At 36.3% G+C, this 13,944-nt stretch overlaps 1 protein-coding gene across 5 annotated transcripts in view; it reads left to right on the top strand.

The window, feature by feature from the left end:
• The window catches only part of LOC134741936 (protein outspread), a 427,618-nt gene that overhangs the window by 306,227 nt on the left and 107,447 nt on the right, over positions 1-13,944 (top strand). The gene's annotated exons all lie outside the window — the stretch shown is intronic.

Raw genomic sequence — 13,944 nt, 5'->3', positions numbered from 1 at the left:
TAGCCAGTTTTCTTCAGCCGCCGTCGATATACGATACGAGTATGTCAAGGTTACCGGATTAAGTATAGGGAAAAAAACAAAGATCGCATAAAATATATGTAGTTATGCGTATAAGGCTCTCTAAGTGGTGTAGTTGTTACTATACCTTGACATATAATATCTGGTGAGCGTATAGTTTATTATTACAATAATACAAACGAACAAATTAAGAATAAAAGATCATAAATGGCAGCCCGTTTAGTCCGTTTAGCTCAACATTTTAACACCATGCAGACTATTAATTTTGTCAAGATAACAATTAAACCGACATCTCGAAGATAAAGTTGTACAAGAACCGTATCTTAAAATCTTGCCTATCCCTCTCTATAACGTAATGACGAAAGAAACACAACAATAGCTTCTGCGACATAATCACAGACTAATAACGTCAATAAATTGTATTTATCTAGATAGTCCGTCTGTCTGTGATCGCGTATCTCCTGAACTGTGGCCTGTGGGGTAACGATACCGATCGTGCTGATTTGCTGCTGGCTCTGAGGGAAATTGCTGAGAAAAATGTCGATGCGGTCGTGCATCGTGACTTTTACCTGACACGTAAGGTTTACCAACACATACTTGCGATGAAACTCAAGAAGTTCGCGAATAATTTTTCGCAGATTCGGAACGTTTCCTCACTGGTTTGGCAAAGAGCATTCTTTTGACAATTGTCTTTAATTTAGATGCTATCCTTCAGTTTATTTTTTTAATATAACGTATGCCAATGGATATAAAATCATAAAAAGTTGATAATAATAAAAAAGACGCCTAATTTAATTAGTCAAACAAATTTCTCAGATTCGCCCGATATATCTTCAATATTAATCATAATATTGACATAATTAACACAAATAGAAAGTTAACTGTTAATTATTTTGCATACATATTGACTAAACCAAATCCATTCCATTTCATCACGAAATGGTCCTTCGAACCGGAATTAAATTCTAAGCGAAAATCTCTGTGTGAATGGAATGAAATGGATCCAAATTACCTTGTCAAACTAATTTATGCCGACGAATTACTGTGATTTATCTTCATTCTTAATCATAATATTCATAATGGTGACATAATTAATATTCAAGTAGAAAGTCCATAACCTTAATTATTTAGCGAATCCTCAATTCCAGTCCAGTTCGTCACGAAATGGTCCATCGAACCGGATTTAAATAGTGAAAATCTCAGTGTGAATGGAAGAAATAGCCGCCAGCGATGTTTTTACCCCTTATTAGCCAACGCTAACTGGCAGGCAATTAGAGCAGCGACACAACACGTAGGCTTGCGCAAGCGCATCCTGGGGTGCCGCTGCAATCACCTGCCGAGAACTGGGCGTTTTTATTTTCTGTCGGTATATTAGTGCCACAAAAAATATATACAAATAGGGAACAAATCAAATCTCAGTCAAAATTTTCATCAAATTATACGCGGGTACCGCCGTGGCCGGGTGGCCTAGACGTTCAGTGTTGTATTTCGGCCTCGGCCACTTGGTCAGTTTTTCTTTAGTATATGACATTTATTTCAGTATAAAAAAAATTGTCTGGCAAACAAATTTGTCACTAGAAATTTTTATGGGAGTTCGAGCCTCCGGGCCTTTTTTTTTATTTGTCGCCTTTTTCTACTGACAATGTTTGCTTGCCAGACTATATTTCATATAAGCCTTTTTAGTTCTTTACTTTAAACTTTAGTTCTTTTCTTCAGATAAATGAGGGGAAAATAATATATAAGCTCGATTTACTTGCATTCATTACCTTATTATTTTTCTATTCTTGTTTTATCACAGAAAATATGTGTAAGGCCAGAATTACACTTGTAAGTTCTACTTACGTAAGTAGGGACAAAGCTATTTGCTAGAATGAGATAACGATATTCATATCTCATTCTGTAGTATAGCTGTGTCCCTACTTACGTAAGTAAAACTTACAAGTGTAATCCTGGCCTTATAAATACTCAAAATAGATTAAAGCATCTAGTCAAGTATCATACAGCTAGCAATTCCTAGAAAATAAAAGCCTAAAATTACCACATTGATGTCCATATATTTTATTATTATTTACTGTAACTAAGTAATATGGCAACACTGCCAATTTCCACAACTGTTACGTAACTAGCAACATTCAATTTGAAAACAGAACTCGTTCGATTCCGTGCGTGTTTGAACGGGTGACCGTTAAAATGACGTTAACCGTTTTTACGCAATGCTCATAACATAGTTTATATGTTGTGTGATTATTGGTTATGTTATATCAGAGACTAGTAAAAAATAAGGAGATGATAAAAACCAACAATCAACCAAAATGAATTAATAATACGAACCATACCAATTGGTTATGTTATATCAGAGACTAGTAAAAAATAAGGATATGATAAAAACCAACAATCAACCACTATGAATTAATAATACGAACCATACCAATTGGTTATGTTATATCAGAGACTAGTAAAAAATAAGCAGATGATAAAAACCAACAATCAACCAATATGAATTAATAATACGAACCATACCAATTAGTTATGTTATATCAGAGACTAGTAAAAAATGTGTTTTTCGTGTTTTTATTTCTATGTACAATAAAGTATAACAAAAAAAGTAAAGTATGTACATATATAATAGTAATCGCTATTTTAAATGGGTAGGTCTCATAATAGTTGTAAATAGCATTATATTAGTAAGGTCAGATTTTTGTTGTTTTGTAAGGCGTTTAGACCACAATCAGCCACCTGATTTTTAGTTGGTATATATTTACCTATAGTCATCGTTACGGTGTTCAGCGAAGGTTAAAAGGCTACTAAGATATGTAGGTAAGTATATCACAGTGAGACCTCGATAATTTTGATACCTATGAATGCGATAAATCTGTACAGTTCACGTTTAGAGGCATTTGCTACGGTTGTTCTACGTGTCCCTTTTTATTAGGGTTGCGTACCCAGAGGGTAAAAACGGGACCCTATTACTAAGACTCCGCTGTCCGTCTGTCTGTCACCAGGCTGTATCTCATGAACCGTGATAGCTAGACAGTTGAAATTTTCACAGATGATGTATTTTTGTTGCCGCTACAACAACAAATACTAAAACCGGCCAAGTGCGAGTCGGACTCGCGCACCGAGGGTTCCGTACTTTTTAGTATTTGTAGTTATAGCGGCAACAGAAATACATCATCTGTGAAAATTTCAACTGTCTAGCTATCACGGTTCATGAGATACAGCCTGGTGACAGACAGACAGACGGAGAGACGGACAGCGAACTCTTACTAATAGGGTCCCGCTTTTACCCTTTGGGTACGGAACCCTAAAAAGTAGCCCTCGGTGGACGAGTCCGACTCGGACTTGTCCGGTTTTTAAGCTATTGAAGAATCGTAAATACTTTTCACGTGTAGCCTGATCGGTTGCTTTTAATGCTGACCGTGTGAAGTTCGTCATTTATTGCACAATACAGAAATAAGCGTCGCGTCATAAGCGCCATGGACGACAACAAGTATTGAAAGTCTATATTAACAAATTGTCTCTGGTTACATGTTGGGTCGCGGCACCGTTGAGATTGGATGTTGCAATACACCATGAGGTGTGAATTATATGTGTTGGCAAATTTAGATTAACTTCGTGAGTGCTTTGCGTTTGATATACTCAATGCAATGAAGACTAGTTACTTTCTGTGGAAAATTCTATAAATATAATTCGTACTAATGAGTTTTTAGAAGCTTATGTACTTTATAGGTATATGTACTTTATCTAATATCTTTTAATATTTACTAGTCGCTTTTTTCGGAAACAGAAAAGACAACACTTCTGCATCTGTATCTGTACAGTCAAGGGCATAAATATATATACATTCCCAAAGTTTCAAAAATATGTGTACGCTCTTACACCTTAAACAATAAAGTCGTGTTCACATATTTTTGAGCCATTTGTCTGGATCGATATTTTTGTCTTCGACTGTACCATCAGCCGTAAAAGTGCATGGCGACTTTATCAATGAAATGAATAATAATTTCTTCATGAAATTTCGCGGCTCACTGTACATACCTGTCTTTACAATATATTTACTTGCTCACGCAAACTAACTTTAAAAGGCAATATTGTCCCAGAAAATCCTCTATACTATGGTAGGTTTAAGAAAAAGTGTATCTCGATTCTCGCGATAATAGTCCACGGTCCATCGACATCGGTTATCAGGTCGGAACGAACACCCGTGAGACGCCTTACCTACTTGCGCGGGCGCCGTTATTCTATAAATTATTAAAAAAACCGGCCAAGTGCGAGTCGGTCTCACGCACCGAGGGTTCCGTACTTTTTAGTATTTGTTGTTATAGCGGCAACAGAAATACATCATCTGTCAAAATTTCAACTGTCTAGTCTATCACGGTTCATGAGATACAGCCTGGTGACAGACAGACGGACAGCGGAGCCTTAGTAATAGGGTCCCGTTTTTACCCTTTGGGTACGGAACCCTAAAAACATCATGAAAAAATCCCAAAACACACTTCCTATATTACAATAAACATAATTATATTTGAAAGCTTTGGATTAACACGTATACTCTCTATCGACTATAATTAAACGAATTATGACCATAGCTAAGTCAGAGGGCCTACCGCGAACACCGAAGTTCGCAAATTGCAGGCATCTTTCTCTTTTACTCCAATTAAGGCGTAATTAGATTGATAGAGAAAGATGCCCGCAATTTGCGAACGGTGTTCGCGCTAGGCCCTCAGATGTATAAGTGATGTAATGTAATCGAGGAAAAGTGTAACTTAAGTTTCTCTACACTATTTTCGCTATCACAGAAAATTAACTATTGATATTCTTATCACTCCCCTTTTTATTTCTTAGCAAAAAGTATAATTGCTGTATATGCATGTATGCACCGTTCAATGGTATGTGTGTTGCGACCGCACACACAGATTAGTAATAAACGATCTATCATTAGAGACGCGTGTGTTTTCTTCACGTACTTACCTACACCTACCCGGCTAGATATATATCTATCAATAGTAAAATGTTGTTATTATTGTATGATATCTATTTTTTTACTAGCCTAATTTAGTGTCCCACTGCTGGGCAAAGGCCTCCCCTCGTTTCCTCCACTCGACCTTGTCGTTTGTAGTGCCCCGCCAATCCGGATAAAATGCGTCCAAGTCGTCCCGCCATCTCCTTTTCGGCCTGCCTGCACCCCGGCCAGCACCATCTATGGTGTTCCGTAGGTCCCACTCGGTAACCATTTTGGCCCACCTTTCAGGGTGCATGCGGCAGACATGCCCAGCCCAGTCCCACTTAAGCTTAGCGGTCTGGACACCTACATCTACAACTCGAGTTCTGGAGCGCAGTTCTGTGTTCATGATATCTATACATTCGCAAAATAGGTACGTGTCGGTGTAAATTTTCACTTAACTCGTAAGTGATACTTGTTGGAAATAACTTAGTTTTCCGACATATGTCTCAAATAACTATAACCAAAGATAGATAACTCCGTAATAGATGGATACAGTCTAAGGAAAAAACGTGCCTCGAAAATCAAGAAAATTTGATTCTCGTTCAGAGGGCGCTACTAGCTTTGGCCTACTGTCGTATAGATGGCGCTGACGGTTTCGTTTGTTATTTAACAATTTTAACGCATATCAGTGAAAGAACATGGGTCAAAATCATAAAAATAATTAATGCAAATAAAAAAAATCATTTATTCATATTTAAATACATTTTATCGTATTTTTATAAATCTTCATTTTTAGTTTTAAAGTGTGTCGACAGATGGCAGTGAATTTACTGGGGTTACAAAATTTACTATGACAGTACCGCTCTAGTATAAGTTACTCAATGCTATAACTTACCTACCGCCCTGCGTAACAACGGTTAAATATTCATTTGTACGTTAAGACAGCCATAACGAACCGTGAGATATATTAAATACCGGTATAGGAAACATTAAAACAAAGCGATAAGAGTCGTTTAACCGTTTAAACAAAAATGTGCCAGAGGTCATGTGGTAAATTAGTGTACTTTCACGAAACTTTTTAATTTCGAAAATTCGCAAATTTGATCATTCGAAAGTAGCGGACGTGTGGTATGATGTTTCGATTAAAGTTCGATAAAATAACACAGCGTTTTTTTTTTACTTTCGACCTACATAACAAAAATAATGTCCCACATATATTCCGGAACGTCACGTTATAGTATTAATTTTAGTTTATACGTGCGTGACGTAACGGATTTTTTTATCTGGTACTAAAATTATCTCATTTTATTTATGGCTACATTATTTGATTGATAAGTAGTATAAAAAACCGGCCAAGTGTGAGTCGGACTCGCGCACGAAGGTATCATTACGGAAAAAAGCAGCTAAAAAATCACGTTTGTTGTATGGGAGCCCCATTTAAATATTTATATTATTCTGTTTTTAGTATTTGTTGTTATAGCGGCAACAGAAATACATCATCTGTGAAAATTTCAACTGTCTAGCTATCACGGTTTATGAGATACAGCCTGGTGACAGACAGACAGACAGACGGACAGACGGACGGACAGCGGAGTCTTAGTAATAGGGTCCCGTTTTTACCCTTTGGGTACGGAACCCTAAAAAGTGCTTTACAAAAAGTTATTTAAATTTAAGACATATTTTAACGTAGGTAAGTAACAAAAATATGGTACTGGGAGCCTTCCGCGAAAACCGAAATTCGCAAATTGCGGGGATCTTTCTTATTTACTCCAATAAAGGCGTAATTAGATAAGATTTATATTTATTATTAGATAATTAGATAAGATAGAAACGCAAGTGATTTTTGATGTATAGCGTGTCCGCCCTGCGTTTTAACTACAAATCTGATTGAGATTTCCATCACGGCTTTGCGAAGGAAGCAGAAAGTCAAACATTGTCATTACGGCGGCCCGGTATGCCATAATGCCATGTTTTTTCCCGTGAAGATTAACCCAGAACGGGGCATTTACATACAAAACAGGCTGCGTACATGTCGCGAGTTGCCGCTAGCTCTAATGATTGTTGGGGTGTGGGCTAAGTTATAAAATGTAGAGCAAAACGTATTTTCTTCTATTTCTGTTTGCTTTTACAGGAGACTATAGATTTATCTTATTGAAAATCGTCCACTATACAGGGTAGCTAAAAAATAAGTGCATTTCCGTTGCCAGGCAGATTTTGGGATTATACTGAGCAACTTTTACTATGGGGCCAACCAGGAAATCGCAAAATAAAAATTACCCTCCCATAGAAAATGGACCAGCCAAAATGTATGACACAGCCACCCGTGTATATTGCTAGAAACAAACCCCTTTATTAATAAACGCGCTAAAAACCTCAATTAGCTTATAATTTTGACTTTTGTAAGTAAGGGATAAAATATAAATTAACTTGCGGGTTTATGGATAAAGGGGACTAGCTCATGCATGTGCTTAGTGCTATAAGCTGCTGTCTTTGCCCACCAGTGTTGTGCATAGTTGTCGTTAAAAGTGCATTTTGTGAAATAATGTTGCAAATTTGTAGTTTAAACTAGAAATTATGTAATATGAATCAAACTTAAAAAGACGGAGAGAGCTATTAGAGGATGGCATCGTAGAGGCCTTTCTGCGACCAATATGATAATTATGATGAGATAAAGCTTAAGTAGCTACAATCGGTAATTTTTTTATTACCCATTTCCGCTCCCATTGTCGCTTATGACTCACGCTGCATGCACAGGCGCCCCAGGACCGCCTTATGCCGTTTCCTCAACGCTTTTCAGATCGGACGTCGACGCAAATCACTATTTATTACGTACCGCCACTGTGCACTGTTACTGCCGGGCCTCGGCCATTGAGACCAAATGACTATGTTACTATACTTACTATAGTGGTCTATGTATAGGTTATCGACTCATGACTACGTATTGCAGATTTGCATATTTAAAGGGGCTTAATCGTGTATAATCTCAGTGCAAACCCATGATTAGATTTGAAGTACATAATATACAGTGTGGAAAGAATGAATGGGCCCTGGAGGGAAAGTAGCTCAAAACCTTAAATTAGCTCATTTTGCTTAATAGAAACATTCTTTTATTTTTAAATAAACTAAAACTGCATTCAGATTTTTCATTTTTTTTAATTTACTTTTCAAAAAATAGTTTAGAATACTAAATATTCGATTTGATGGATATTTTGTACGACAGACGAGTGTAATAAGGCCTAATGTTTCTTGGAGAAATGTTATCATTAACATTAACTGTATCGAATAGTAGAATAAAATAGCGAATTTATTTTATTTTTATTTTTAGCCGGTTTGATTCTCGGGTGAAACAAGCTAATTTCAAAAAATCTTTGAATGCAGTTTTGTTTCTTTTTAAAAATAAAAGAATGTTGCCTTTGCGCAAAATAAGCTAACTTAAGGTTTTAAGGCATTTTCTCTCCAGGGCCCATTCATTCTTTCCACACTGTATGTGAATTAGCTTAAAGGCATGTGATACTAAATCAATTAATTTATAACATCTGTATGTAATTACCATGTTTAAGCAAATAAATATTTCATTTCATTTCATTTCAAGGCAAACCTTTAATATCATTCGAAAAATATTCATTATTTATTTATTTAATCTTTATTGCACAAAAGAAATACTTATCGTACTAAAGGTGGACTTAATGCCAAAAGCATTCTCTACCAGTCAACCTTAGGGCAAAGCAGAGAGATTGTGGTTCATTAGTTATTTTGATACTGTTTCTTTTTTTTTCTCCAATAGTGTATGGAAATGTCGTTTCCACCACGTCACGCACAATACAAATGTAAAACTTCATACTAAAACTTGGCGTTGGAACGAATAGTTCTGGGACACTTTTTTATCAGAAATACTAACGATTCCAATGGGTACAGCATGGAGACTATATAAAGGAGCCAAGTCTCTATGTATGAAAAGTGTCCATCAAAAAACAGTACTTAGGCGGCGCCACCATACACCGAAATACTACCAAAAACAACCTACGTAATTTGGTCGGGTTATTTGTTGCCATGTTCCTGAGCCGAACTAGCGCCACCGGAGAGATTAGGAACTATTATTTTAAAGCTGAAAGCGGTCACTTTTGCAACAATTCTGCCATAAGAGATTGCGATCCTTTCTATACCATCCATAGGGTACAGGGGAAAGCAACAGCTAACATCTACGAATTCATGAAAATCCCAACGCTTCATTTAATAACCTTTTGTTACATGTTTAATTCAAAGTTGTGATGATGTATTTCTGTTGCCGCTATAACAACAAATAGGTAAAGTTTATCATTTACTGTCGTCTCAAATGACGCAACACAAATTTCTTCCCAGCTATCACTTTCTATAATTACATTATTAGTTGTATCTGTCTGTATTTCAACATTTTTGATGAGAATCTTTATTGCACTAAGAAACTATTGAATGAATCAAAGCGAATGAATGAATGGACCCATAAATAGAAACCGTCGTCAGTCTGTGTCACATTCAATATTACTTCACAGAAGTAGTTAGGTGTTTTATTCATTGTATAATATGAAAAGACGAGACATATTTAGAACTTAAGGAAGCATTTTGGACTGTAAGGCATAATAGGTATTTAAAAATAAAATGAATCATATTTTAAAATATTTATATCACTACGGTTACACTCACTAGTATTTTTAGTCGCTTTTGGCGACATATCATAAGTTGACATATGGAATCATATTTTGTCCATAAAATACCTTGTGAAACATTATGAAATAAATGAATCTTAAGAATTTAGGTATATTGCAAAAAATACCCGTGCGTTGAAGTGAGATGTACGAGTATATTTAAATTTGATGATGAAGTTTGGTTATACTCTTCACTCGTGCTAAAATAGTTATTTGTTTTACAAGGTGGCAAAGTTGTTGTTTAACCTCTCGTGCTAATATCGCTAATCGCTACGCTCGTGGTCTAATTTTGAAATCTTTCGCTTACTCGGGTTTCAAGGCACGAGGGTTAAACAAATTTTGCCACCGCGAGCAACACAAGGAAAATATTAACTGTAAAATATCAAACAAAATGAAAGCAAATCGATTCAAAATGATTGTTATTAAATATTTGTGCCATTTTCAATCAAAAGGGTACTTATTGTCGGTTGTCAATAAGGCGTTATTTCCATACAGCTTCAATTTGAAATCAACCTTATTGACAAGCGACAATGTCTTTTGGTTGAAAATGTCACATTTATCGTTCAAAATCATAATTTAAAAGTCAATTGTACCAGCAAACATAAGAAAAAAGCTCAAAATTTGCATTTGATTATTTTGCCCCACATACCTATATTATGTGAATAAAATGCAACTCTTTTTTCAATTTTTGAACAATCAAGAGAGCCTCTAGCTGGTGTGGTGAAAATGTAATTAGGCATTTATTCTGATTTAAAAACTTAAACAACAAAAAAACCATTTAAAAACCAAATAAACGAAACTAGATTCTCATCTCAAGTAATTAAAAGTTATTACGGCCATCAATTTGATCTGATAAAGTCATTTTTGTCTTAAAAGCGACCTTATTTCTTCTGGGCCTGGTTTTTCGGGTGTGGCAACTAAGTTGTCCTGACTTTATGAGCTGGAACATGTAATGAGGTACTAGGGCCGAGATGTTAATGAGTTTATTAAGGACAGAGGAATGTTTTTATAGCATTTTTGAATTTGCGTGTACTTTTTAGTTAGGGTTGTTTGAGTTCAATTAGCTATTAATCTTTTGTCTTAATCTGTTATTTCGACGTATGCATTTTTAAGAAAGGGATAAAATATAAATTCGCCCCGTGCAAGGGCCTGACTCTCTTTGATAGAGAAAGATAGTTTTATTGCGATTTTTATAAGAGGAAAAAGAAAATGGTGCGCGGTTCAAAGTATCATTTAGGTATCAGTATATCACTTAACTTTCATAAGGAATGAAAATGGAACAATAAACACCATTTCCATTGCTCTTGAGCGTATTGCGACATCATTATCAATGATATTATAATATTGCTTTTTCACAGCATTTAGCATAATTTTCATCTCAACTGGGCCTAGTATAAGAAAACAAAATGTATAATGTGGTATTTTCTATAAAAAGGGACCTTATTGTCGATGGCGCTTACGCCATTATAACCGATGCTCCGATATAAATACAATGCCGCGCGGCGCTGTGCGGCGTAAGCGCCATCGACAACAAGGCCCCTTTTCATAGAAAATGCCCCATATTACAAATGTTAATACGGAGGGCTTACAAAGTTGCGAAAATTGCGAACTAATAAATAATGTACCTATGAATACTAGATGATTGCCCTATCGCAATGAAACGATAGGTAGATACGTTATTATTGGAATATCACATTAACATATGAGAAGGATACGATTCGATCCAATCTTTAAAAGTGGGAATAAAATTAACATTAACCCAATCGTAACCTAGAAATAACAAGTAGATTTATACTTTAACAAATTAAATTATTTTCTATGAAAATATTGACACTATATATATATATATATATATATTGATATTGATTGATATTGACATTTATTTCAGTTTATTTAAGTAGTTTTATATCTAGCAAATGACATACAGGTGATTTCAGAAATGTCTGTAAAACCTCGTCGGTGGCAAACAAGCATACGGGCCTAAGTAACCTGCAACAACAAGTATTTAGTACAAATAGGTTTTTAGGGTTCCGTTTTTGCCATATTGGCTACGGACGGTTATAGTTTCGTCATGTCCGTCCGCCCGTCTGTCCGTGTGGCACAGTCGTAGGTGTATAAGTATGCACTTAAAACAAATGTAATTATATGTGGTATTTTCTATAAAAAGGGACCTTATTGTCGATGGCGCTTACGATGCTCCGATATAAATACAATGCCGCGCGACGCTGTGCAGTATAAGCGCCATCGACAATAAGGTCCCTTTTCATAGAAAATGCCCCATATTCCAATTGAAATGTTTTTAGTACTAATATTAGGAGAATAAGTTTGTGTCCGTGCCCGTTGCGTAAAAACCTAGTGTACAATCATTAAAAAAACATAGTCCCGAGGACTGCATTAAACTTTGAGAAAGTATTGAGTTTTAACTAGAAAACTCCAGTGAGACTCAAACATATTAGATTATTTTAAAACGGGTCACTCACGTATTATTAAGTCGAATAGCTCGACATGTTTCGGTCCAATTTACGAGGACTTAATAATACGTGAGTGACCCGTTTTAAAATAATCTAATAAGTATTGAGTTGTTATCAGTACGATGTGAGGATTGACGTTTGTAAATCCCATCTTTAGCCGCCTAACCCATTGGGTACATATACACGCTTTCAGAGACCACCCAAGGCTGATAACGTTATCTCGGGACGTTAAACTTCGTATTTACTAGATTTAAATAAGACTGGAGCTTTTTAAAATGTACGAGTTTCTGTGGTTTTCTTTTATTGAGGTGTAAAGAGTATTCTGTCTTAATGATTGTCCTTTTCATTCTATGGCTCCTTGACTTTTTAGGGTTCCGTACCAAAATGGTAAAAGGCAATGTGACAGACAGATATTTGCACCATAAGAGTTCGACCCTTATGGTGCGACTCTGTCTGTCTGTCACATTGCTAAATATCTAAATATCTCAGCCCCCCCCCCCCCCCCCATTTCCTCGACCTCCGAATACACGGAATTGGCGCGCGGACAGTAAGTAGATAGAGATATCTAAGTAGTTGTATCACGTTTACAAACCGCTAACCGCTACCATATCGGGCCCATGTTAAACTGACAAGATACTACGTTGCTAATCAAATCGTAAGCCGCAAACCGAAGTATAATTGGACAAGCCTAGAATTGTCCGCGTCACGCCGACTCTGCGTCGTGGGGACATGGAAGTGACTAGTATGGTGGGATTATGCTAGGGCTGGCTGTTTTAGAGCTTGTGCAAAAAATATATTAATAAAAAGTGATTGAGATAACAGTGAACAGTTTTAATAATAACCTTTGTAATTTATTTTTCAAGGCAAAAACCAACAGTTCAGCGCGCATGTTGACTACGTCTAATATTGTAATAATACCGCGCAAGAATAGAAATATAATTTATTTGTATATAATTTTTATTTTAGCCAATAGAAACTTTTATTACATTGCGGGCCGAATTATTTTGTGTGGTTAAAATTTTCATTTTATTTCTTCTTGATAGTTATCAACGCTTGTTGGCAATCATAAAAAGCTCGCATCTCGTAATTTGTATTTAGTGTAACTTAAAAAACTTCTTAATTAATGATTAGTCGGATATATTCTATATCGGGTTTAATTTATTGCCCGTTTACACACTTTATTTAGGAGAAGGATAACTTTCAGTATATATGTATCAGATAAGTGTCAGTCATGTGGACCGTTTTTCGAAGTCAAAGCTTCGTCTATATATATTTATTTATTTATTTATCCTTCCTTTTTGATAAAAGCACAGGGCGGACACGCCATACATCAAAAATCACTTGCGATTCTATGTGTGAACGGTACGTCTGTACACTCGTCATGCGTCATACTCACGTAAGTTGCTTAAAAATAGAACTGAGCGGCCGGCAAACAGCCGTCAATCTGCTGTCGCGGGGCGAGGTAATTCGAGTCGGGGCCGGGCGGTGCGTGGCCGTTCTGTATGACAATACTATTACTTATTCTGTGATAAAAGTATGAAAGCTACGATGAGGCAGCCCTACGTTAAGGGTCGGACAGCTATCAGCTGATCGTCTAATCGGCTTAGCAGATAAGTGTGTCGGCCCTTAAGGTCCCGTTCTCATGACAAACGAGCGATCACCTTCTTTCCGATAACGCGGTTTTTGGGTTAGCTCCGATTTGAGTTGCCCGCGGTTTGATAATGTAAAGTGCGCATGATATTAGTCACACGAACCTAGCCGCCACCATCGAAGTTACGGTCTCATTTTAAAACTACATTCTTAAATAACATGGATTTTGACGTGAACA

The sequence above is a fragment of the Cydia strobilella genome, chromosome 6, assembly GCF_947568885.1.
Source record: "Cydia strobilella chromosome 6, ilCydStro3.1, whole genome shotgun sequence".
Classification (NCBI taxonomy): Eukaryota; Metazoa; Arthropoda; class Insecta; order Lepidoptera; family Tortricidae; genus Cydia; species Cydia strobilella.
This window is presented reverse-complemented; position numbering and strand designations above follow the sequence as displayed.